Below are 25,225 nucleotides of genomic sequence, written 5' to 3' on the forward strand. Positions count from 1 at the left end.
ATTAGTTGTTTGGGGACTGCGGCCATCTTGAAATTGGATTTTTCATTATTTGCTATGTTCTACTAGTCGAGAACTTTCTTTTGATACATTATTGGGCATTTTTCATAAATAACTGTGTTCTACTAGTCAAGCCTTTTCATTTGATACCCATATTAGCTATTCAATATAGAATTATTATACAAATTATTCTAAATTTCCGAAAATCAAAAATGAAATACTCCGGATAATCGAGTCCGACCTGTATATACAAAAACATGTTATCTACATGCTATTTTACATGAAAAATTATATTTAAAGCTCAAAACGTTAGGGATGTAAGGACTCAAAAAGCCAAAATACTACATCTTTTAATGTTTCTGAACATGATTGTCTTTTCTAGTTTTTCTCTGTAGATTAGTTTTATATTTTGAGTCTAGAAACTGACGAACTTCCGGCACAAATTATAGCACATATAGCACGAGATAACGAAAGAGAGGCGATAAGAACGAGCCGAGAAAATATTGAGGAATAAGATAATGCTAGGCCAGATAGGCTTTGTGAAACTCTAGCATAGATATAATGCTCAGTCCATTTTGACGTAGGACTACGTCTAACATTAAGGGTGCTAAATCAGAAATAGGTCACTTTTTTATGAAATAAAGTTAACGTTAATAACTATTCTTGCTGTGAACGAATTTTAACAATTTGCATACCAATCGAATCGGAAATTTTCTAGGATTTGTTTGATATGCTATACATTACAATCCCATAGTCTGTATATGCTTTAAATTGATGAAAATTGGAAGCATGCCCATTTCCCCATACATTTGTTCTGTCCATTTGTCTGCTTTTCCCGAACAGAGCTGCCAATAACGGGCAACTTATGCAGCCGCTAGAATAGAAACAACGAAGAGGGATAGCGAAAAGAGAATATTTGCGAAGTAAACTCCACCCTTGCATAGTAAGTAAGCTGTCGATAGTCTATAAGTATTGCATCTCCTCTGAGGAAAATTCTCAGAATCTTTCTGTGCCCGAAACAACAAAGGTCGTGAAAGCTGTGAACGATAGCAAATATTTCACTTGAAGTGCATCTGGCAGTGCAATTAACACAACCATCCGAGCCATGGCAAAGCAGACGAAAAAAGAGAAGAGTGCAAACGATTATAGGTCGCTTCTAGCCATCAGTGTTTGGCTTTGTATGTGTTGCTTGTTTCCGTTGCGCAAAACTTAGAACTTGATCATTTCCTGTATATGTGAATAGTACACCTTCGATACTTTTAGTTGCCATCCGTATTTGCTCTCGAGCGCATCGGCTCTGTTCTGATGCAACAAGCTCCTAGCTTTGTTGACGGTTTTGACCGAGAGTCGAAAAACGATTTTTCATAGACGGTCATTCGCGCAATGTTTCATTTTTATTGCTCCAACTGTGTGCATCTGTTAGACGCGTTTGCGATGCTTGTTGAATGACGATGCATGGAAGATGCCTCTCGTTAAATACTCAGTGCAATGCGTGCATTGATATAAAAAAAAACATATTGCGACATATGACCAATTAGTATATTGTTCTCGCAAAGGTAAGAAACAATAACCCATTAATTAACCATTAAACCTTGTCAGTGTCCTCGGAACTTTTTACTAAAGAGTTATTTACGAAATCTCGACGTGTTCGCGAATAATATCCGAAATGGTCCTACGTCCTAAGCGGTCGTGTCTCGGATACAACCCCTCGATTTTTTAGTTCTAAATAAACAAGGAGCATGGCTCCCAACCCTATAAATTTAGTTTTGTTTTTTAACTAGTGATATAAACGAGACGTGATAAACACGCACAGTGATAGAATCGAAACGTCACTGTATTAAATAATTTTTCGAAATTTTTACACTAATCAATAAAGCAACAGCCGTTGAGACATATATGAAGGTATGAAATGGCCTACAATGAAAATAACTTGGCCAAACGATAATCCAATTCCTATCCAGATAGCAAACACCAAATTTCTATAGAGGATGAAGAATCTTCTCGTGCAAAGCTCCATAAGATGCAGCGCCTCGCATCGACCGAAGCACATATGAAGCCATTTTTGGGAAACGAGTCGTCCAATATGTATAATATCCACAAGTAAAAACACCTCCATGGTGCCATTTGGTTTTCATTCTTTGTTCAAAAGGCAAAACAGGTGATTTGGAATTCAACGCAAAATTACATATAAAAAGAACATATTTCCCGTTTATTTCCCGTAACTCCAATAATGGTCATTTGTTGAACATGTTCCGGACTCCTGTTACCGCTGTAATTTTGAGTTAGCTTCGATATTCTGCTCGAACAATATGTTGAAACGTTAAGTTACGAAACATTTATGTTTCTTTCTCAATAACTACAAGTTCTATCCAACCGGCTCTCCCTCTCGTGTTCCACTCCTGTAAGTCTCATTTTTCTCACGCGCTACATTTTCCCGATTTATGCGCACTCATTTTTTGAGCTCCGGATGAACCTGTTCGAGGGGTAGGAATCTCGTCCATCCCCGTTGTGTTGCATGGATGCTTGGGACTTCTGCTCTCGCCGCAGCAGATGCAAAGATGCTGTTCATACGAAGGAATCGTATTCGTCACTCGTCGTTTGCTGTAGCCACTGCTGCCAGCTTTCCTCCCGTGTGGATCCAGTTTTCCCACAGCGTTCGTTCGATACGGTCGTATACATTTGCCGCAGCAGTGTCGGTAGTGTTTTCCTCAGCCTCCTTTCGATGGTGGCGATGACGGGATGGAGAAGAACAGCGGGGGCGTGTGTGTCAAGGAACGCATAAATTGATTACTTTCTTTCTGCAGCAGTTGAGCGTAACGAACAGGATCAATCTTTTCGCTATCCAACAAGGATTTGGAAAATCCGAATAGTGAAACAGGAACGGATTGTGAGGTTTGTGAGATGGATTAAAAATGTCCCGGTAATGCAAAAATATCGATCCGTATTCGTGTTACTTGGGCAGCCCAAGTAATGGTCACTATGTCGCAGCGGATCTCTCTGCATTATGAATCTGTTAAAGTTGAGTAGAGGGAGAGCGAGAGCGAAAGAGTGATAAATAGTTCCGTTTTAGGTCGTCAAGGTCGGCTTTTCCCCAAGATTCACAGTTGCGTGGTGTTCTGTGTATTCGAATGTTTTGGTTTGTCATTTACATATATGTTTTGCCATTCGGTCAGCAACCGGATGTACGAGATAAAGATTGAAGCCAAACAGCGAAGGAGATCGTTTCGAGGAGTTTGGACATTCAAAATAAGCTCACAAAAGCTGGAGATGACAAAACTAATATTTGTTGATCGAATATGCGAATCACTTGATTGAAGTGTCAGAAATAGACAAGACAAGGCAATAGGCAATGTGTCCTGGTGTTGTTTTTTATTCATGCGAATGTACTTTTAAAAACGAACACATACATATATTCTGTTGAAATTGTTAGAAAAAACGAAGGGATGTCGGGTGACGGTTGTGCACATAAGATATTTCACAACAATTTGGATGAATGGAAGAGGAAACAAACTTCCAGGGCTTACATATCGAGTCGAGGGCGAATGAAAAAAAAATAAAGAAAACTACAAGATTGTCGAGAAAAAGATCAAAGCCACGTTGATTGTATGGAAGTTATCGATGCTGTTCATGCAAGCAGACCACAAGCGTAATGAAATGCGGGTAAGTAGTGTCCACCTTATATGGTCTATACCATAGGTTGAAAAATAAGTTTTGAATATTTTTATTTTAAAATAAACAGCCTATTGCCTCCAGATGCAATTATATGGCACGTTGAGTCACTTCCAAACATTTGACAAGTTGCCCTTGAGACTGACACGAATTTTAGTCCAATATCGCTTGAAAATAATTGTTTTCCACACCGTTGCAGGCTTCCCTTGGCACTTTTTGTCGCTTGAATCGAAATCTTCACTCTTAAACCGGCTGAACCAGTATTCACAGGTTGAAATTGATGGATCGGAGTCGCCATAGGCAGCATTCTGATGGCACTCCTTTAGATGAATTTCCTGGTTCATGGTTTCAGAAGTTATAGGCCGCCATTTTCAGTCAGTGAAATTTTGAAAAATATTACACATAGTATGAATAAAAGCCAGCATTGTTTGTGTATCTAAAACTTTCGGAGAAATACAATGAATGACTGTGACGAAAATATAAACACTCTATTTTGATAGTCCCCAGGCTTGACCAACAGCTCAAATAAACATATTTCTCTGATGAGGGTAAAATTGAGACCGACTGTGAACACACATATTTTTTTTCGCTACGCAAAAACCATCCAACAAGCCAATAACCCTGATCCAACCCTTAGATTTCGTTATATAAAATCGCCTCGGGAGTGTTGATTGGCCATTTCAGCAAAGTGTGAACGCGTTGAAAGGTGAGTCTAGACATAAAGTAATACACTTTATAGAAAAGGCTCCGAAATTTAACCGGTTTTCCCCTCGCCAAGTCTCCGTTCCTGGTGCGCAGTAATAAAAACGAGAATATTATTACCAATTTCATTGTTGGTTGTCAAAAATCGAAGCTGGGTCGACATTGTGCAAAGGATAGTTTAACTGAGCCCAAAATATCATTTGGGATAAAGTTTTTTGTATCGCTTTTTATAATATGTTGAAAATGACATCAAATCTAGTTTTGCATGATAAACTACAGGGATAAAACATCATATAAAGCCAAAAAAATAAAACAAAATTTTCACTTGGTACAACCTGGTTGAAAAAACACCTCACGTGGGATTACTTACGTAGCCACTCATAACAATGTATGTAAATTGTAAAAAAAAAACCCGAAAAAAACGTGCGAGCGAACAAAATAAACCTTTCATGTTTAAAAATCAAATTTCTTCAAACAACTTTGTCCAAAGAAGTTTAATTCAATTTAAGCTGTCAAAATGGGACTTAAGATAAAAACTACCGATACTAATCTGCCACATTAATGATGTATTGAAAATACGTTATCTTACCATAGTTCGACGAATGAACCCAAGTTACGAACGTGAACTCGCAAAAGTATCCTCCTATTTTTTTTTTATTGTTGATTTTCCCTCAACATATGTTTGTCATTTTTCACAATTTCGCTGCCGCGTTATCTCATCCTTGACGAAGTGGTGGCGACATCAAATTTTCTACAACTCTTTTTTCTCCAACATTGGATTTTTGGATTACATCCAAAGTTAAAACTTGTGCACTGAAAATGTTTTGATTCTCCCAAGCGCCCTCTCCGTCATGCGGTCAACTATGCTTTTGCTTACCCAAGCAAATAAATATCCTTCTACTATTATACTCCGCAGGATATTGAGCAGAGGTAAAATGACCCATAGTGACAGAGAGCGAAAAATGTTTAGCTCCGGCAGCTCGTAAAAATGCTGTTTAAATCGTGTCCCAAATTCAATGAAACTCAAGTGGAAAGTCTGAGCAAATGTCGGGAAAAATGCTGCCTTTATGTAGCAAGTGGGGAGGGAAAATGCTGCGCCCCCACCCGCTTGTGGATAAAATGGTACACAATAAAATATTATTGATAGTCTCCGAATGTGCTTTCTCCGCTCTCACAATAAAAAAGTAACATAAGCGGCTTCCGCAGATGATAATAATAAATGAATAAAACATCGATTTTCATGTGTAGAGCGCGCTGCATTTTTATTGCTTCTATGTGACATTTTTACAGAGATAATGCCGAGACAGCGATTCTCTGAGCGACTCTCTATGCTTTGTGCTCGCAGAAAAAGCTGAATTACCTTTTTCCGACTACCATTAAAAATAACTGCTGACCGAATCGATTTTCAGTGGCAGCAGGAGCGCCAAATTCGGTCGAAACTATAAATTGATAATAAATAAAACGTTGTTCGAGTTCTGTTTGACAATCGTTCGATTTTGGCAACATATCCTTTAGGCGCAGTCAAAATCGAACTATTCCATTCGTGAATATGACGCTCGAACCCAAATATCAAATATAGATCAAGGACAAAATTACAAAAATACAAAAATACAAAATTACAAAAATACAAAAATACAAAATTACAAAAATACAAAAATACAAAAATACAAAAATACAAAAATACAAAAATACAAAAATACAAAAATACAAAAATACAAAAATACAAAAATACAAAAATACAAAAATACAAAAATACAAAAATACAAAAATACAAAAATACAAAAATACAAAAATACAAAAATACAAAAATACAAAAATACAAAAATACAAAAATACAAAAATACAAAAATACAAAAATACAAAAATACAAAAATACAAAAATACAAAAATACAAAAATACAAAAATACAAAAATACAAAAATACAAAAATACAAAAATACAAAAATACAAAAATACAAAAATACAAAAATACAAAAATACAAAAATACAAAAATACAAAAATACAAAAATACAAAAATACAAAAATACAAAAATACAAAAATACAAAAATACAAAAATACAAAAATACAAAAATACAAAAATACAAAAATACAAAAATACAAAAATACAAAAATACAAAAATACAAAAATACAAAAATACAAAAATACAAAAATACAAAAATACAAAAATACAAAAATACAAAAATACAAAAATACAAAAATACAAAAATACAAAAATACAAAAATACAAAAATACAAAAATACAAAAATACAAAAATACAAAAATACAAAAATACAAAAATACAAAAATACAAAAATACAAAAATACAAAAATACAAAAATACAAAAATACAAAAATACAAAAATACAAAAATACAAAAATACAAAAATACAAAAATACAAAAATACAAAAATACAAAAATACAAAAATACAAAAATACAAAAATACAAAAATACAAAAATACAAAAATACAAAAATACAAAAATACAAAAATACAAAAATACAAAAATACAAAAATACAAAAATACAAAAATACAAAAATACAAAAATACAAAAATACAAAAATACAAAAATACAAAAATACAAAAATACAAAAATACAAAAAAACAAAAAAACAAAAAAACAAAAATACAAAAATACAAAAATACAAAAATACAAAAATACAAAAATACAAAAATACAAAAATACAAAAATACAAAAATACAAAAATACAAAAATACAAAAATACAAAAATACAAAAATACAAAAATACAAAAATACAAAAATACAAAAATACAAAAATACAAAAATACAAAAATACAAAAATACAAAAATACAAAAATACAAAAATACAAAAATACAAAAATACAAAAATACAAAAATACAAAAATACAAAAATACAAAAATACAAAAATACAAAAATACAAAAATACAAAAATACAAAAATACAAAAATACAAAAATACAAAAATACAAAAATACAAAAATACAAAAATACAAAAATACAAAAATACAAAAATACAAAAATACAAAAATACAAAAATACAAAAATACAAAAATACAAAAATACAAAAATACAAAAATACAAAAATACAAAAATACAAAAATACAAAAATACAAAAATACAAAAATACAAAAATACAAAAATACAAAAATACAAAAATACAAAAATACAAAAATACAAAAATACAAAAATACAAAAATACAAAAATACAAAAATACAAAAATACAAAAATACAAAAATACAAAAATACAAAAATACAAAAATACAAAAATACAAAAATACAAAAATACAAAAATACAAAAATACAAAAATACAAAAATACAAAAATACAAAAATACAAAAATACAAAAATACAAAAATACAAAAATACAAAAATACAAAAATACAAAAATACAAAAATACAAAAATACAAAAATACAAAAATACAAAAATACAAAAATACAAAAATACAAAAATACAAAAATACAAAAATACAAAAATACAAAAATACAAAAATACAAAAATACAAAAATACAAAAATACAAAAATACAAAAATAAAAAATACAAAAATACAAAAATACAAAAATACAAAAATACAAAAATACAAAAATACAAAAATACAAAAATACAAAAATACAAAAATATAAAAATACAAAAATACAAAAATACAAAAATACAAAAATACAAAAATACAAAAATACAAAAATACAAAAATACAAAAATACAAAAATACAAAAATACAAAAATACAAAAATACAAAAATACAAAAATACAAAAATACAAAAATACAAAAATACAAAAATACAAAAATACAAAAATATAAAAATACAAACACGGAAAATATAAACACAAATATATAAAATAAAATCTATAATATTCTTTCGATACTCTCTCACCATGATGAATCAATCCAAGTCCATTACACTTGTAAAGAACAGGCACACAAAACAAGGGCTTCCGATATGATAATCTCCATTGGCGTCGACTAAGCAACGATGACAAATGGGGGTAAATGGGGGTGCTCATTAATATTGTTTATGCTGTCCCTGAGTGTCCCTGTCGCTGCCTGCCGGTTGGTAACTCAATTTATAATTCTGTCCATTTGCCACTTTGTATCGATGATCGCATCCAACAGTTGTTTCGATCCCTCGCATTAAACTAAAGTGTTATGATTATGAGCGTGGCATTTCCGAACAAAGTCAAGAGATTATTAGAGTTGATGGTGAACAGTTGCTGAATGTTTTATTTTCTCTCTTTTTCACGTAGGGGGATGTTTGGGAGACTCAGCTTTACTCGGTATCGTGATGGAGCAGCAGGTACATTGAAATACAGAGGCGTCATTGGATAATTTATGCATCAAAGACAGTGGAGACAGTAAGTGATTTCAAGAAAGTGTATAATTTTGAAGAAGGGCATTCACGCAGATGATTTTTTTTTCTCCGCAGATTTATTGCATAATACTCAATCGGTTTGGCAACTAGGAGGGATTGGAACGCTTCTTTCCGAATGCTCGCTTCTTGATCTACCTGCTCGGACTGCAATTACACAGGATGTTATTTTAGGGGCATGGGATTTAAAATTTCAAATGAAATAAAACACATATAAATGAATTGATGCCATGAATTTGGTTATTATTCGAGAAATAATATCTTGTTTTTTTATATGATTATCGGTGCGGCTGTGTCGGAGTTGGTCCAATCGGGAAGTTTCATTTTCCATCACTTTTAGTAACAATTGTATGTCAGTGATAATGTTGTCAATGTTGTCTTCCAAGGCGTCAATCGTTCTCAACATATTGTCGTGTACCAGAGACTTCATTTAGCATAACAAAAATAGTTATATCTCATAAACTTGGTCAGTTCACAGACCCATTACGCGAAACTATTGGTTCACCGGAGGTTCCTTTCAATTGGTTCCGCACGGTATGAAACGTTACGCTTTCGGAGTCTCCATGTTAAGGACACTCAATTGTGGTACAAAAAAGTCGGTAGTCATGGCCCCGTAGCGGTCGCCAATCAATGAGGGCCTTAGAATCTCTTCATCAACTTTTTCTTTAGTAAATAACTCAACTGCAAAAGAGTTCCAATTTAAGTTTGCTATAGAATCCGATAGATGAGGCTCTGACCTATCTTGTACACTGTCAAATACAACTGGGAATGTATTTGCAGCTAAGTTATGATCAGAAGAGAGAGTCGATGTAGAGAAATCGATCAAATCACTTACACCCCTTTCATTCTAAGCCCCTCAAATGTTATGTTCTGGCCGTCATTATCCTTAAAGAAATGTGGATAAACGATTCCGTCGGACCATGAAGCAAAAAGAGTTACTTTTTCAGGATGCAGCGAAATTTCTACAATGGAACCTCCTTCCTGGGTCTTCAATGGGTAGATTGAGTGATACCTTTCCCACATCTTCCGCGGGAGATAAACACAACCGGCCCTAATCATGGTTCACGCGATTTCTCCTATCCTCCTCAGTTTGCAAGCGGCAGAGATAAGCTTCGCATGCTATTGCGAGAGCGTTCTTGGTAATAAATATAGTATCGCAACGAATGAACTTTATACAAACATTGGCTTACAATCGCGGTGCAACTATTAACTCTCCCCCGTAATCGGAGAACTTTCTTAGCGAGGGAATACAAAAACCCCATTATCCTTCAAAACAGTCATAAACTAAACTTTTATCCGGGGAAACGAGTGGGATTCAAATGAAAGAACCTCATAAAGCAACACCTCCCGACCCGTACCCACCTTTTACGATAAAATTTTAATTAGCAACTCGAACTTTCATACGCCACGTCGGTTCGGTTTATGAGTAATGAAGAAGCGGTTTCGATATGGAAATTTGCGTGGTGTAGAGATTTCCGAAGAAGGTGCTTAGGGGGGGGGGCTGATGTGGGACCCCTGATCCGACACGTTAGAGATGATTGTTTCCCACGTGGCTTAAAACTTTCCCAGTCGCGAGACTTGGCTGCAGAGAGAGTGCCTCTTCGAGAAGTGATAATTAATAATTCTAATAATTGTGGAAGATCATTCGTTGTCTGCGGATATGTCGTCAGTCTGAAATCAAATACAAACTCAATGAGTGCAAACAAAGTTTCCTGAAAGTCTGGATCCATCTAAGCTTCCTTCTATCGGCGAATCATTACCGATTACTACTGCTCCATATTATGTGTTGGAGAGCCTGAACAATTAATATCTATTTTTTTAATTAGATACCAATGCTATTTGTGGCAGCTGTTGTATTTATTATGAGAACAGCATCGATTCAATCGACTCCGAAAGGGAGTTATTTGAACGGGAGAAATTTATTTGTTCTTCCCTCTACCACCAAAATTAAATAGCATGACTCTACCAATGAAACGCTGGATGCGCCAGCGGAAAATCGATATCTAATTAAGACACAGAGCGGAGAGTCGAGTGGTCGTGATAAAATTCGGCCCTTGCCTGGGAACGTGAGCGATGCTTCATTTAATTCAATTAAGTGGTGTATTCATCATGTACAGTCTATTAAATTATGATACTTTTAATTGTGCAATGGGTTTGGGGGAAATTTGTGCACATTTAAGAAGATCGCTCTCTCAGCGCAAAGAACTCATGTCTGCAATAGAATTAGTTTCAACTGTTTCATAAAAACATCATTATCGCAAATGAACAATATAATAATAGAACAATAGAACAATAGAACAATAGAACAATAGAACAATAGAACAATAGAACAATAGAACAATAGAACAATAGAACAATAGAACAATAGAACAATAGAACAATAGAACAATAGAACAATAGAACAATAGAACAATAGAACAATAGAACAATAGAACAATAGAACAATAGAACAATAGAACAATAGAACAATAGAACAATAGATCAAAATAGAACAATTCAATATTACATCAATAGAACAATATTACAATGGAATAATAGAAACAATAATAACAAGAATTTTCTACTGCGCTCCTGGCAGCCATCGTAACTTTTCTGATTCACTTCTATTTAGTTATCCAATTGATAACTAACACACATTTATACTCCTCCTTCGCGAGCAATCGATTCCCTTCTTATGAATAGAATATGTTGAAATGTAAATTCATGTTAGCTAGAAGAATTGAGTGTGATCATTAACATTACCTCACTAACCGAAGAATTGATGAAAATGGTCATATATATTAGCATATATCACCATTAAAATATGCCTGTAAGAATAAACGAATTGTTATCAAAACGAAAACTAATCTCTTCGTATTGATCCTAGCTATTTTTCAAAAATTAACTAGCCTTCGCTCTTACATTGGTGCCCGACGTTATAATCCACGACATGTGAATTACGTTTAGGTTATTTTTTTTTACTTATTTTTTGATATTTGAAGTATAGGAAATTTTAGTTTTAAGCAATAATTTCATCCCCTGTTTCAATAGGATAAATTTTACAAGTTTTCGTGCTTTCTTTGCTTTGCTTTGCATAACCACTCTCAAACTGTTAACTTCGATCCAATATCGTAATGTTTTCCTCTATCTTTACTTTACTTCTGATGATTCAGACTCTCCGCTTTCCTCAATATCGCTTAAATTCATCAATCTTCTTAGCGTTTTATACTATTACTCTATTACTTCCGGAACTCATATTAGCGTCTCAAACTTTTGATCTTGCTGTGCCAAATCTATAGTTTTCATTCTGTGGATTCTTTCACGACAGTGACGCAATAGTGAAATCTATTTGACATGAACATTTTCTTTCAGACCTGCCTCGATTTGCTTCAATATCCTATTTACTTCCCTTTTCCTCTCTCTGAAAAAATATATTCCAATCGTTCTCTTTTCTGCTGTGTTGATTCCTAGACAATCTGTTTTCTTATTTCCGATTCTACCTTATTATTCTAATTAAGCAATATTCTAATTCCTTATCGTTTGAATCATATGGATTTGTTATCCGAATTTCGCCTTCAACCATAACACTAAATTGATTCTCTCTCTTTTTTCTTTTCGGGAAACCAAACCAGGCAGAATTTGTTCGCAAAATAATTAAAATAATAATAAAAAGATAAAATGTCCCACTCCCAAAAATTTCAAATAATATAAACCTCCACTAAGATTTCCAAACTTTTTGGTACATTTCTTTAGTTGAAAAAAAAAACAACCTAAACGTAACTCACAGGTTGTGGATTATGAAGTTGGGCTCCAATGTAATTCCAATAAACTGCTCTAGATTTGTCTTTGATTTTCGCTTTTCTCTAATACCAAAAAACTTTCATTCCCAGTTTTGAAATCTCAAGAACTGTGAAAACAAGCCTGCCTATGCAAAAAAAAAATTTGACGAATGATTTTAGGATTGAAGTCCTTTATAAATCAATTGGAAGAAAAACATGTGTAACTTAGCCTATAAGCCTTTGCATAGAAACTACACCGGACGCAAGTATTAAAAAGATGTTATTTGCAGTTAGCATTCTAGAGTCACTCCAGTGAGAGAGCAGTCACCATCCTTTCATAAAGCTGATAGTTAATTTTAAAAATTTCAAATTGCCTTTTCAAAGGCAACGGAAGAATAGATTTTGATCTTCTAAATAGTTTGCGCCTTGATCATCCCTAGCCAACCAGATCCACAACAGCGAAATAGCAATAGCTCATACAGCGCTTAGGCCTTTTGGGAGAGCAGAGTTTTTTTTTAACGTTTACTGGAATCCTCTTTTGTAGAACAGCTGATTAAGAAGAATAGAACAGATTAGACGGAGAACAGAATTAGAGACAGAAAAATACGGTCGACAGAATCGGTAAAATATATGTGTTGGCGTTAAGTTGTTGTAAGTTTGAATTCAAATCTGTTTTTCTGTAAAGTGTCCGAAAATCAGAAAGGTTGGGCGCGAACATAAATGTATATGCATGTATTTATATGTCGACGAAATGCGTTTTTCGATATGCGCCAAGTTTTATATTGCAACGGACGGTTTTGAGTTTCGGTTCAGTTTCATTCCCGAACTCGCGGTATGCAGTCAGCTAATATTCGTCGTATTCTTCAACAACTCACTACGTGAAAAAAAACTACCGAATTCCCCAAATCATGTCTCATTCCAAAGTAAGTGATAAACAAACGAATTGGATGAAATAATTTCGTAGTCCTAGGTCAATAATGTGATCGTGCCCTGGATACCACTCTGAATAATTTGTTTTATTTTTGAAAAGAGGTCCTCGAGATGAAAATTAACAGCGGGATCATCATCCAAGAAAAAATGGAAGCCCAAAGTAAGTCGTAGAGCCGAGCTTCAATCGAAATTTTGAGGCCTGTTGCTGCTGTTAATTTGCGCGTAGTTTACAGTATTAGGGGGGGGGGGGTTTCTCTGAGGAGCCGCAATTCTCGGCAGGTCTGCTTTCACGGAACAAATTGATGCTTATCATTCTCCATTAGCACCCAATTCCATCCGTCACAACGCCGCACCCGTTTCCGCTTAGAGAAAGTGAAGACACAGACCAGCGGATTGATGTGAAAATGTTTGGATTCCTCTTTTTTAATTAGGTTTTCTTAATACAGTAAATCTAATTAAAACTTTTACAGCTGTAATTACACCCCTTCAGAGCGTTCCTCATTTCATTTCCAGTTAGGATAATCAGATTTGATTCTGTTGATTATTGTATTTCGATTGAGCGAATATAAAAGATTGTATGATATGAAAATCTATCTTTTCGTCTACTCGAGTCATGCAATTTTGCGACAAATCAACCGGCTGACTCGACCCTCTCCGATTTTTTTTAAACATGGGACGTATTATGGAAACTATCTAAAACGACTTTTTTTTAAAGAACATATTCAAATTCATTGATCTTTGTTACAAAAAATCATAGCCCAAAATCCAGATGTCTGATTTAAATATGATGTTTGACAAAGTTGTTGGAAAATTAATGAACTATTAAGGGAAAATAACATTTTGAATTCAATATTAAAAATTCTCACTAAAAAATTAATTTTACATTAAAAACTTTATATTAAAAAACAGGAACCACTTTCAAACATCATATTACAATCAAACATCCGATTTTGAATTACGGTGTTTCGAAAGAAAGATCAATGATTTTGAAAACACCCTTTTGAAAAATCAGTCGTAGTTTAAATTGGTCATATGATAATGAAAATTGTGATTTTGGATAGTTTCCCCCATATTAGGTTGAGGAAAAAATAATCCATTATTTTTGGGTGAAATTAAAAACTATTTTTAATATGCTTCGAATTGTCCGATTCGGGTCAAATAAACACCGTTTTGATGGAAAATTTGTTGCCATTCTAAAGATAGCAACAAAGAGGTCTTGGTCGTTATTAGCGAAAAACCATAGCAATAGATTTTTACAATCTTCTCTTTATCCCAATTCCGTATTACTCTGGAAATTTTCCAATCCGGGAAAAAGGATGCGAGGTTCGTTTGGTGCCAGCTCCGAACTTTATGGTAGATGCATAAAAACATCCCAATTAAGCTCTCGGAATTGTGTGGCCTTGCGTTGTCTTGAAGGCACACAACACCTAGTCTGTTGACCAATTCTGAACGTTTCTGGTCAATCGCTAGCTTCAAACGGTCCATTTGTTGACAGTAGAGATCATAACTTAGTGTATTGCACTGAAGAAAAATTTTAAAAAGAAATTTATAAAAATTAAATAAATTTAATTGCACGTTTTTTACAGTTGCAGTATCAGCACCATAAACATCAAGTACAATTTCAGCGGCTTGGCTTGCATTTTCGCATTAATAAAATAAAAAGTGTAAAATGTACCGATTTTCCTCTTCGTTAACTTCCATTGTTAAACCCTGTAACTCACAACTGAATGGAACAAACAAAAAACAACAAAATATTTTTTAGTGCGAAATGCCACCTTTACAACGAGCCTAAACTTGAAATTGTATGATCAATATTACGCGAGATATTGATCACTAAAGCCAGCCAACGAGAAAATAATCGATATATTTTCCCCTACCTAATATGTATCAAGTTCCAATAAAATCGAAGAGGGTTTTCGGCTGATTTTACGTTGAATCTTTCAATATAAACATCCAATTTTGAATATTTTTAAGATACACATCTAACTTTGATAAAGGCATAATGCCATTAGATCGACAATTCGATGAAAGTCAAAGCATTAGCTTCTCAGCTGTGGACCAAAAATGGATTCGAAAATGTATAGGGAAGAGTGCCTGCAGAAACGTATCATTCCGTTTATTCAACTCACAAAGGTCTGGTGAAGTGAAGCTGTCACTACAATCGAGAGATGTTTCAGTGGTACCGTGACAATGGGATCGAAAATGACCTAAATCCTCCCGATTGTCCCTAATTTTGCCCAGTCGAAAAATATTGGGCAATTGTCAAGCGGAAATTGAAGACATTTACTAAAATAACTCGGGGTGCTGCAGACTTTAAGAGATCGTGAAATAAAATGGCCGCTTGATTAACCGCGAGTCCAAACTTGAATGGAGAGTATCCGAAGAGAAGTACAAACATTCTTGAAAAATTTAACAGAAGAACTATTTTAATTTTTATTCTGAAAAAAAAACAAAGAATTACCTGCATTTTGATATAAAACATGTTTTGTACCTTTAACCAATCCCGAGATACAACTTGTGTTGTGATTACGGATTCTAAATGAATCAAGCTTTTGCATTGATTATGGTTCATTGTGGATTCCGCATTAGTACATTCATGTGGTTAGGGGCATCACGAAACGCAAATAAATGAGAAGATGAAAAGGATGATTTAGACGAATTATAAAGTTTTTCATCAATTCAAATAGGTAAGCGCTTCAAAAAGAGTGTGTGTACGCGCGTAGTAGCGTTGTCCGTGTCCCGTGATCGGGTCCCAATGGTAGAGTCTGTCCAAGGATGATTTTGTCGAGAGTGAATAAAAGCACGTCCGTTTTCTGAGAACTTTATTCCGATAATGGCAGGAAAAACTGGGTTCCCCAGTTGAAAAAACCTGCATCTTTTCATCTATTCTTCTCTATGTACAGTTCATTGTTTTAAATTGTATAAATTCGTAGTGTGAGTTCATTGTTACAATTGTTTTTAATTCTTGTGTAATTCGATTGGCGATTTTAATGTGTTGTGTTTTTGTTGTGATCAACTGTGATATTTTCGTTAAGCTATCCTAGTTGTGCATGGTAATAGGGTTGTGTAAAATGTGTACTGTGAGTGTTACAAATATAAATTATATGTGTGTACTGTCCTATGTACTATGAATGTAACAATAAGGAATTTTATTTTATTTAATTTATTGAGATGGAACATGCCGGCCCCCTTGAAATGATTATTTCAACACGTTGTCATCCTGAAATAATTGTTGAGTTTTCATATTTACGAAAACAACCGCGCGTTCCTATCGTTGCGACTGCCGCCAGGATTACCAGCCGTTCACCGAAATCGAGAGCAATGGGAGAAACAATAGCGAGGACGATGTGTGGAGTACGCTGAGGAGCGGGAGGCTAGCGCTCTAGTTCTGTACTGTTTTGGGAATTTGGATCATCGCAGTGTGGAAGCGGGCACATCTTGCGGATCGTGCGGCGGTAAATTTTGTTATCACCCATCATTACATCAGCAACTCGAACACACTGATCGTCTCCAGCGATAGTTTTGACCACTCGAGCTATTGGCCATTTGGTAGGAGGTTGATTGTCTTCCTGTAGTAAAACCATATCTCCGACCGAAAGATTTGGATTTGATCCAGGCCATTTCTGGAGTTTCTGAAGTGTAGGAAGATATTCTTTCTGCCAACGGGACCAGAAAGATTGGAGGGTGTGTTGCATTTGTTGCCAACGCGACAGACGATTTGTTGAGAGGTGGCAGAGATCTGGTTCGGGAAGTGCTTGGAGTGGAGCACCAATAAGGAAGTGACCAGGTGTGAGGGCTTCGAGGTCGGAAGGATCATTGGAGAGGGGTGTCAAAGGTCGTGAGTTGAGGCAGGCCTCAATTTGTGTTATTGTTGTGGCCATTTCCTCTTGTGTGAACAGTGTGTCAATTGTAACTCGACTGAGTATATGTTTCGTCGATTTTACACAGGCTTCCCAGAGTCCGCCAAATGATGGAGAACGAGGAGGAATAAAGTGAAAGGTGATACCGAGCCTTGTTGATTCATCAGCTACCCTTTTCTTATGTTGTTGTGAGTGGAAAAGTTGATTTAACTCGTGGAGTTCCCTATTTGCCCCAACGAAATTGGTGGCATTGTCACAATAGATGTGCAATGGATAACCACGTCTTGCACAGAATCGTCTCAATGCTGCGATGAAAGATTCGGTTGTGAGGTTCATCACCAGTTCCAAGTGGGCTGCCTTTATCACCATACAAACGAACACGCAAATATAGTCTTTAATAGGTTCCTGTTTACGAGGAGGCTTGATATAGATTGGTCCTAAAAAATCTATACCAGTGTTGATAAAAGGACGAGAAGGCGTAACTGGAACTGCAGGAAGATCGGCCATTGCCTGTTGCGCAAACGTTGGGTTGTTTCGGAAACAGATGATACATTTATGTATTGTTAGACGTGCTTTGTTGCGGCCATCTATTGGCCAGTATCGTTGTCGAATTGCTGCGAGAAGCTGCGAAGGTCCAGCGTGCAATGTCGCGTTGTGATACTCTTGAAACAGCAGGTCGGTAAAGTAACTATTTTTCGGCAGTAATATTGGATGCTTGCGATCAAATGGAATTGGAGCATTCTTTATCCGGCCACCAACACGAATGAGTTGTTCATCATTTGACAAAATTGGCTTTAGAAAACGAAGAGAAGATTTCCTATCGATTGGCATATTTTTTAGTAGTTTTTTGTAGTCATCGCTAAAATGCTCAACCTGAATTGTTCGTATTAGGAGGTGTGTAGCAGATCGAATTTCAGAAGCAGAAAGGAATCCTGTGTTGCGAGGTGAATTATTTTTCGTGAACTTGCAGTTGGCGATGAAACGATGACAATAAGTAATTATTCGCAAGCCGTCATACAAAGAGTTGTATTTTTCGAGTAGTTCTTGTAACCAGGAGTCATTTGAAGATGTACACACTGCTGAAATTGCAGCTGACTTTCGCCGTTCCAGATCGGATTCTGGCAACTTATATTCTTTCCATGTGTGAGCTGTACGCGGTCATTTATGCGGAGGGTCAAGCAGCCCTGTTGGTCCATTCCACCATGGGGAATTATTGATTATGGATAGCGGTGTAAGACCGCGTGAAATATGATCTGCGGGATTATCTAAGGTGGGTACATGAAGCCATGTTGCGAATTGTGTTAATTGTTGAATTTGCGCAACTCGATTTGCAACGAAAACATTCCAGGACGACGGTTGACCAGCAATCCAATGAAGCGCTATCGTAGAGTCAGATCACATGTAATATTCACAATTGAGGTTTAAACTTTCTACGATCATGTTCTGTAGATTAGCAAGAAGCAATGCTGCACACAGCTCTAATCGAGCAAGCGTAGGTCGACGTCTTTCAGTAGGTGCAACTCGAGATTTGGATGCAATTAAACGAGAAGCAACTACTCCAGTAGAAGATACTGATCGGATGTACACGCAGGCACCATAAGCACGTTGAGATGCGTCGGCAAAACCATGTAGTTGGATGGAGCAAGGAAAATCTGTTGCTACGAAGCGCGGGATTGATAGATCCTTCAAATTAACCATTTATTGAATAAATTCCATCCACCAATTATGAATGTCGGGAGGGAGAGTCTCATCCCACCCAAATTTTCCTTCCCAGAGTGTCTGTATGAGTAATTTGGCACTACATATCACCGGTCCAATCAATCCGAGTGGGTCGAACATACTGCATACGTATGAGAGAATATTGCGTTTTGTCGAAACGAGCTAATAGGACCTTCTGGAATCCTAAAATGTAATTCATCGGATTTGGGTTTCCACAGTAAGCCGAGCGTTTTGATTGGAGCAGTGTGATCGAGTTCCAATATCGGAGATTGTTCATGCTGATCTGACGGGAACAGTTCCAGAATTTCAATGCGATTCGATGCCCATTTTCGCAAAGGAAATCCGGCAGCTTCAAGCATCTGAGATGTTTCTCTTACTGCAGCTTCTGCTTCTTCCAGTGAGTCAGGCCCTTTTTAACTACAGGTACCGCTGCAGGAAAATTATCTGCTTCGTCATCCGCTAATTTTTGTAAACAACGGGTCGCCAAATACGGAGCTGATGTTGTACCATAAGTAATTGTGGTCAGTTGGTACGTACGCAATGGTTCAGAAGGTGAATCACGCCAGAGAATTCTCTGTAGCATTTGATCCTTTTTGTGTACCCAAATTTGTCGGTACATCTTCGTTATATCGGCTGTCACGACTATCCGTTTCATTCGAAATCGGAGAATAATGAAAATCATATTGTCTTGCACAGTTGGACCAGTTAGCAGTAGATCATTGAGGCTAAAACCCGAAGTGGTTTTGCATGACCCATCGAAAACCACTCGTAGCTTCGTGGTTGTGCTGTCCGGTTTAAGGACGGCGTGATGTGTTAGATAGAAGTGGTGACCTGGAATATCCTCAACAGGTTCAACCAACTTCATGTGTCCAAGGTCTAAGTATTCCTTCATAAATTGTGTATATTGGTGTCGATGTTCTGGATTTAATTCGAAGCGTTTTTCTAGCGAATAGAATCGACGTGTTCCAATCGAAAGCGAATTTCCTAGCTGACCAATTAGTTCTTCCTTCTTCGGCAGCGAGACTATATAACGGACGGATGAATCTCTGCGTGTGTTGGCGATGAAATTGTCTTCACAACGCTTTTCTTCAACCGACCAGTCAACGTTTGAAGAGCAAGATTCCAGTTCCCAAAACTTGTTCACACGTTGGTCTAAGTCCTGGTACATTGATACTTGACAAGAGTAATGATTCTGTACAGGATTGCGACGAAGATGCAACCCAGATACTAGCCATCAGAGAACAGAATTTTGAAGAACAGGTTTGTCATGTGCAATCTTAAAGTGACCGTTTCGAATAAGGTCAAAAAATACTTGAGCTCCGATGACTATAGCTATTGGACCCTTTATAGCAAATGATGGGTCAGCGAGACGAACGTTCTCTGGAATAACCCAATCGCTGGTGTCGACAGTACAGGTAGGCAGGTCGTTCGTAACCTTTTCCATCACGATGAATTCAAGAGGAACGCGATAGTTGTTGAATCTAGATGCTACTGTTGCAACCGCTGAGTAATTTGATACTGCAGCGATATCACCACCTACGCCGGCAATTTCCGTATTTTCCGGTGTTTTACGAATATTCAGAAATCGTCGAAATCGTTCAGTCATCAAATTCGGCTGAGAGGCGTTGTCGAGTAGGGCTCGAGCAAGGAATGAATTTCCATTAGAACCAAGAACTTTAACGACAGCGGTCGCAAGGAAGACTTGACTTGGAGGGGAGTGATCAAATCGAGACACAATGTGGCTGTCACTGACTTTGATGAATTCGAGAGAGATTCATTGGACTGAAAATTACATTTGCTGGCGGAAAGTAGAAGTGAATTGCTTTGAGTTATATGTGAAACAGTTGAGTCGTTGGTTTGTTGTCTCCTATTGTAGCTAGTGGATGGCGAATTCTGTGCAGAATTATGCAGTAACGTATGATGCTTAGCTCCACATTCCCGACAAGAACCATATTTACAGCTGGTAGGGGAATGTTTTCCGAATAGACAATTATTACAGAGTCCTGCTTTCGATACAATTGAAATTCGTTGTGATAATGGCATGTGTTTGAAACTTTCGCAATAGTACAGTCGATGTCCTCTGCCACAAGCTAGACACTGTTCTTTCGAAGGATATGAAGTCGTAGTATTAATGTTCTGTGGAACGGATCTGGATTCTAGAGTATTTCGGTCAGTCCTTAGCGTCTCGAGTTCAACAATATAATCGCAGAGAAACTGGATCAGTTCGTCATATGTTGGCATTCTCTTTTTGTCTGCTGTTCGCTGCCAGCCCCGGAGAGTTGTTTGGTCTAACCGTAATGTTATCATGTGGACTAGTAATGAGCTCCAACCTTTCGTGTTTTCTCCCAATTTCTGCAATATTCCTAGATTATTTTCATACTCGCCCACCAGGTTGGTTAGGGCCCTAGGATACTCCTTTTTCAATCGGTCCATCTTGAAAAATGCTTCAATGTGGTTCCGTATCAATATATTTTTGTTTTGATAACGATCCGTAACTATTTTCAATGCCACAGAATAATTATCACCAGTAACCGACATTTTCTCAATTAATCTGTAGGCTTCACCTCTCAGAGTAGATTTGAGATAATGAAACTTCTGTACATTTGACAAGTCACTATTGTTATTAACCAATGACTCGAATGTCTCAAAAAACGAACACCACTTCAAAATGTCTCCACTAAACTCGGGTAATTTAATATCAGGCAACTTAAGTGAACGGTTTGATTGTTGCTGAGTAGGTACAACGTTAGGTTTGTCAATGGAGGCATTGAAAAATGCCTTGAGTGCGAAATACTCTTCTTCGAAGTTACTCATATCCTCGTAAAGGTCGACCCCTTCAAATTCCTTGCCATCGGAAAGTACTTCCAGTTCACACGAACATTCCCGAAATCTCTCGTACGTGCTATCAAGTGCCGCTATTCTTGCCTGTGCTTGCGCGGTTTGTGTATTCGGATCGAAAGCATCCTTAAATTCCTTCAATCTTGCAATGAAATCGCACGATTGTCGATAACTCGCTAAACACCTTTTAATTTCTGAATCCTTTGGTGGCATTGTAAAACCTGAACTCAATATGATCGGTGTTCTATTTTATAGAGAATCTAACCGATATTGTAACGCTAGTTGTAACCGCTCAAGCAACACGAAAATTTCACAAAACCACTTCTAAATCGCCCTGTTGATAATATGGCGCTATCTATTGAAACAATAGCGACAATGCCACTACAATAGGCCAGTATATGCTCTTTATGTAGTTCAATATTGTTTAAGAAAAAAGCAAATCAGCTTACGTGACCTTGACTTCTCGTAGATTGTCGAATATACCGTGGTGTCGAGTCCTTTGTGTCGAGTTTTGAGTCAAGTCCGTTAAGTAAAGTTCTTTGAGTCAAGTCCTTTAAGTCAAGTCTGTTGAGTCAAGTCCTCGTTAGATATCAAGTCAAATTTATCTTTCCACTCGCAGTCGTTTGTTTTAGTCAGGTCCGAATTTCCTAGCCAGTCTCGATGATCAGCAATCCCCTAGAATCGCAATATTTTGACGTAGGACTACGTCTTTCATTTCTATACCGGGGTGTAAAATCAAAGTTTCGAAAACGAAAGCGTTACGCCGGAGACCGAGATTTTGAGCGTTAATAGCTCCTAAACAGCTGAACGAAATGGTATGATTAACACTTCATTCGAAAGATAAAATGTCCACGCGTTATATACTTGTTACTTTTTGATCCAAAAACTTGTTTCAATAGTCTTAAAATTGCTTTCCAAACAGGCTAATGAAATCACCAATCGGTATATAAGCGAGCGCCACTCGGAAATTCACTCAGTTATAATTGAACAGTGATTGGAGCATGTTGTCGCTGTTGTGGTGAAGCTCTTCGTTTATCATGAAAGCGCGGATGAACGGTGTCACCAAGAGCCTATTTGTGCACCTTAGGCCGAAAGGGAATCCATCAGGAGGAGAGTGATGCCACAAACGGTTCCGCTTGAAACATCGCAGCAGCCAACACACACACATACACGCGCGGAACTATTTTCGTTTGGATGCCATTCAGCATCGAGAAATTTCAGGAAAGATGCAATCGTTGTTGAAAAATAATCTGCCAGTTCCCCTGAGAACTGAAAAATACATTCATGCGAAAGAGTTCATTTTAATGTTTTCTATCCATGTAACACTGCGACCAAATATTTTTCAATTAAGTGCTATTAACAGGTGGTTATTGAGTTAGCATTAACCACTGGTGGGCTTCGAGTATCGAGGAAAATCAGGAAAGAACTAATCGTTGCTGAAAAATACTCTGTCAGTTCCCCTGGGAATTTAAAAATACATTGATGAGAAAGAGTTTATTCTAATGTTTTCTATCCATATAACAATGCAACCAAATACATTTGGTTTTGTGATTTTTCAATTGATCGCAATTTACAGGAAAGCTTCTGAAAATTATTCTTTTTCGGCGAGGAATCAAGGGATCGAGGGATTCATCACCTAGCCTGACCTGACCTGAAAGACATGCAGTTTGTTTGGAACTGTGAGGGAGGGCAGAAAAGCCAGGAGGCAGGTGGCAGGAGAAGAAGAGAAGGTGACCAAGAGAGTATCAGCACCGAAAAACGGTTCCGATTGAGACATCAGAGCAGCCACCACACACACATACACGCGCGGAACTATTTTTGTTTGGTTGCCATCCAGCATCGAGAAGATTCCGGAAAGATATTATCGTTGCTGAAAAATAATCTGCCAGATCCCTTGGGAATTGAAAATTACATTCAAGCGAAAGAGTTTATTTTAACGTTTTCTATCCATATAATACTGCGACCAAATACAATTGATTTTGTGGTTTTTCAATCATATGCAATTAACAGGTGGTTAACCACTGGTGATGGACTTCGAGAAGAATCCGGAAAGATATCGCTGCTGCAAAATAATCTGACAGTTCCTCTTGGCATTGAAAATAACATGCAAGCGAAAGAGCTCTCGTTTTCGAAGTGCCTCAAATATTCATTCAGAATGGATTCAGATTCAACTTCATACAAATGATCACTGAATCAACGATAGTCCTACGTCACCATTGCAGTTATACCATAGATATAACCCACTTCCTGTTTTTTTAGAAAATGTTCTTCGAAATATATCAGTTGGAACGAGACTCAAAATGCACTGCACGATGCGAAGGAAGTATGGCGTCGAATCATCCTTTTCCAGTATATGCAGCTCGTTATCCGATGTTCGAACATCCGGTTCGAAGGACCATGTACGCTCGTAGTAGCGTTGTCCGTGTCCCGTGATCGGGTCCCAATGGTAGAGTCTGTCCAAGGATGATTTTGTCGAGAGTGAATAAAAGCACGTCCGTTTTCTGAGAACTTTATTCCGATAATGGCAGGAAAAACTGGGTTCCCCCGTTGAAAAAACATGCATCTTTTCATCTATTCTTCTCTATGTACAGTTCATTGTTTTAAATTGTATAAATTCGTAGTGTGAGTTCATTGTTACAATTGTTTTTAATTCTTGTGTAATTCGATTGGCGATTTTAATGTGTTGTGTTTTTGTTGTGATCAACTGTGATATTTTCGTTAAGTTATCCTATTTGTGCATGGTAATAGGGTTGTGTAAAATGTGTACTGTGAGTGTTACAAATATAAATTATATGTGTGTACTGTCCTATGTACTGTGAATGTAACAATAAGGAAATTTATTTTATTTAATTTATTGAGATGGAACAGTGTGTATTCAACATTTCTACAGAATAAATTGCTTTGCTACCCTCTTAAGTTTTTTGAGTGAAATGGAAATATAATAATAGAGACAGGTCTTCCTCTGTTGTCGATGAACGAAATTCATCTCGCATTAAAAATAAAGAAGGATTCAGTTCGTTTCACCCCAAAATGAAAAAAATTATAAAAGCTACATTTTTTCGCAACCAAAGTGAATACAGGTCAGACGTTTTTTCGTCCTTTTTTGCTTGTTTTGGTGCATACAGTTGGAATGCTTTGTCAATATTTTCAATTGAAGTAGTGGTTGGATTTCTTCTTAGCTCTCAAATAGATTGGACGGAACAGAGATCTTCGCCAAATTAGTTGGTGTTTCAACATGAAAGTGAAACGAAAACTATTGTCCGAGAAAAGAATATTGTTACTGGTCACAGAGTTCACAGGGCGCAAGGAGGGAGGAGATTTCATCGATTACCTTTTTTATAAATCTATAAAGTTTAAAAATGGCAACTCCTACAGAAATGTGTTCTATGAGTGACTTATGGGCAAATAGTCTAAATTTCCAT

General features: G+C 36.4%; 1 long non-coding RNA gene across 1 annotated transcript; it reads left to right on the forward strand.

Annotated features, from left to right (window-relative positions):
* Window positions 1-2,599: 2,599 nt before the first annotated feature.
* Window positions 2,600-22,448, forward strand: LOC129762103 (uncharacterized). The gene is made up of 3 exons (XR_008740540.1): window positions 2,600-3,657; window positions 8,577-8,684; window positions 8,756-22,448. It is a non-coding gene; the product is annotated as an uncharacterized LOC129762103 (long non-coding RNA).
* The last annotated feature ends 2,777 nt before the right edge of the window (window positions 22,449-25,225 follow it).

The sequence above is a fragment of the Toxorhynchites rutilus genome, chromosome 1 (genome assembly GCF_029784135.1).
Source record: "Toxorhynchites rutilus septentrionalis strain SRP chromosome 1, ASM2978413v1, whole genome shotgun sequence".
Taxonomy (NCBI): domain Eukaryota; kingdom Metazoa; phylum Arthropoda; class Insecta; order Diptera; family Culicidae; genus Toxorhynchites; species Toxorhynchites rutilus.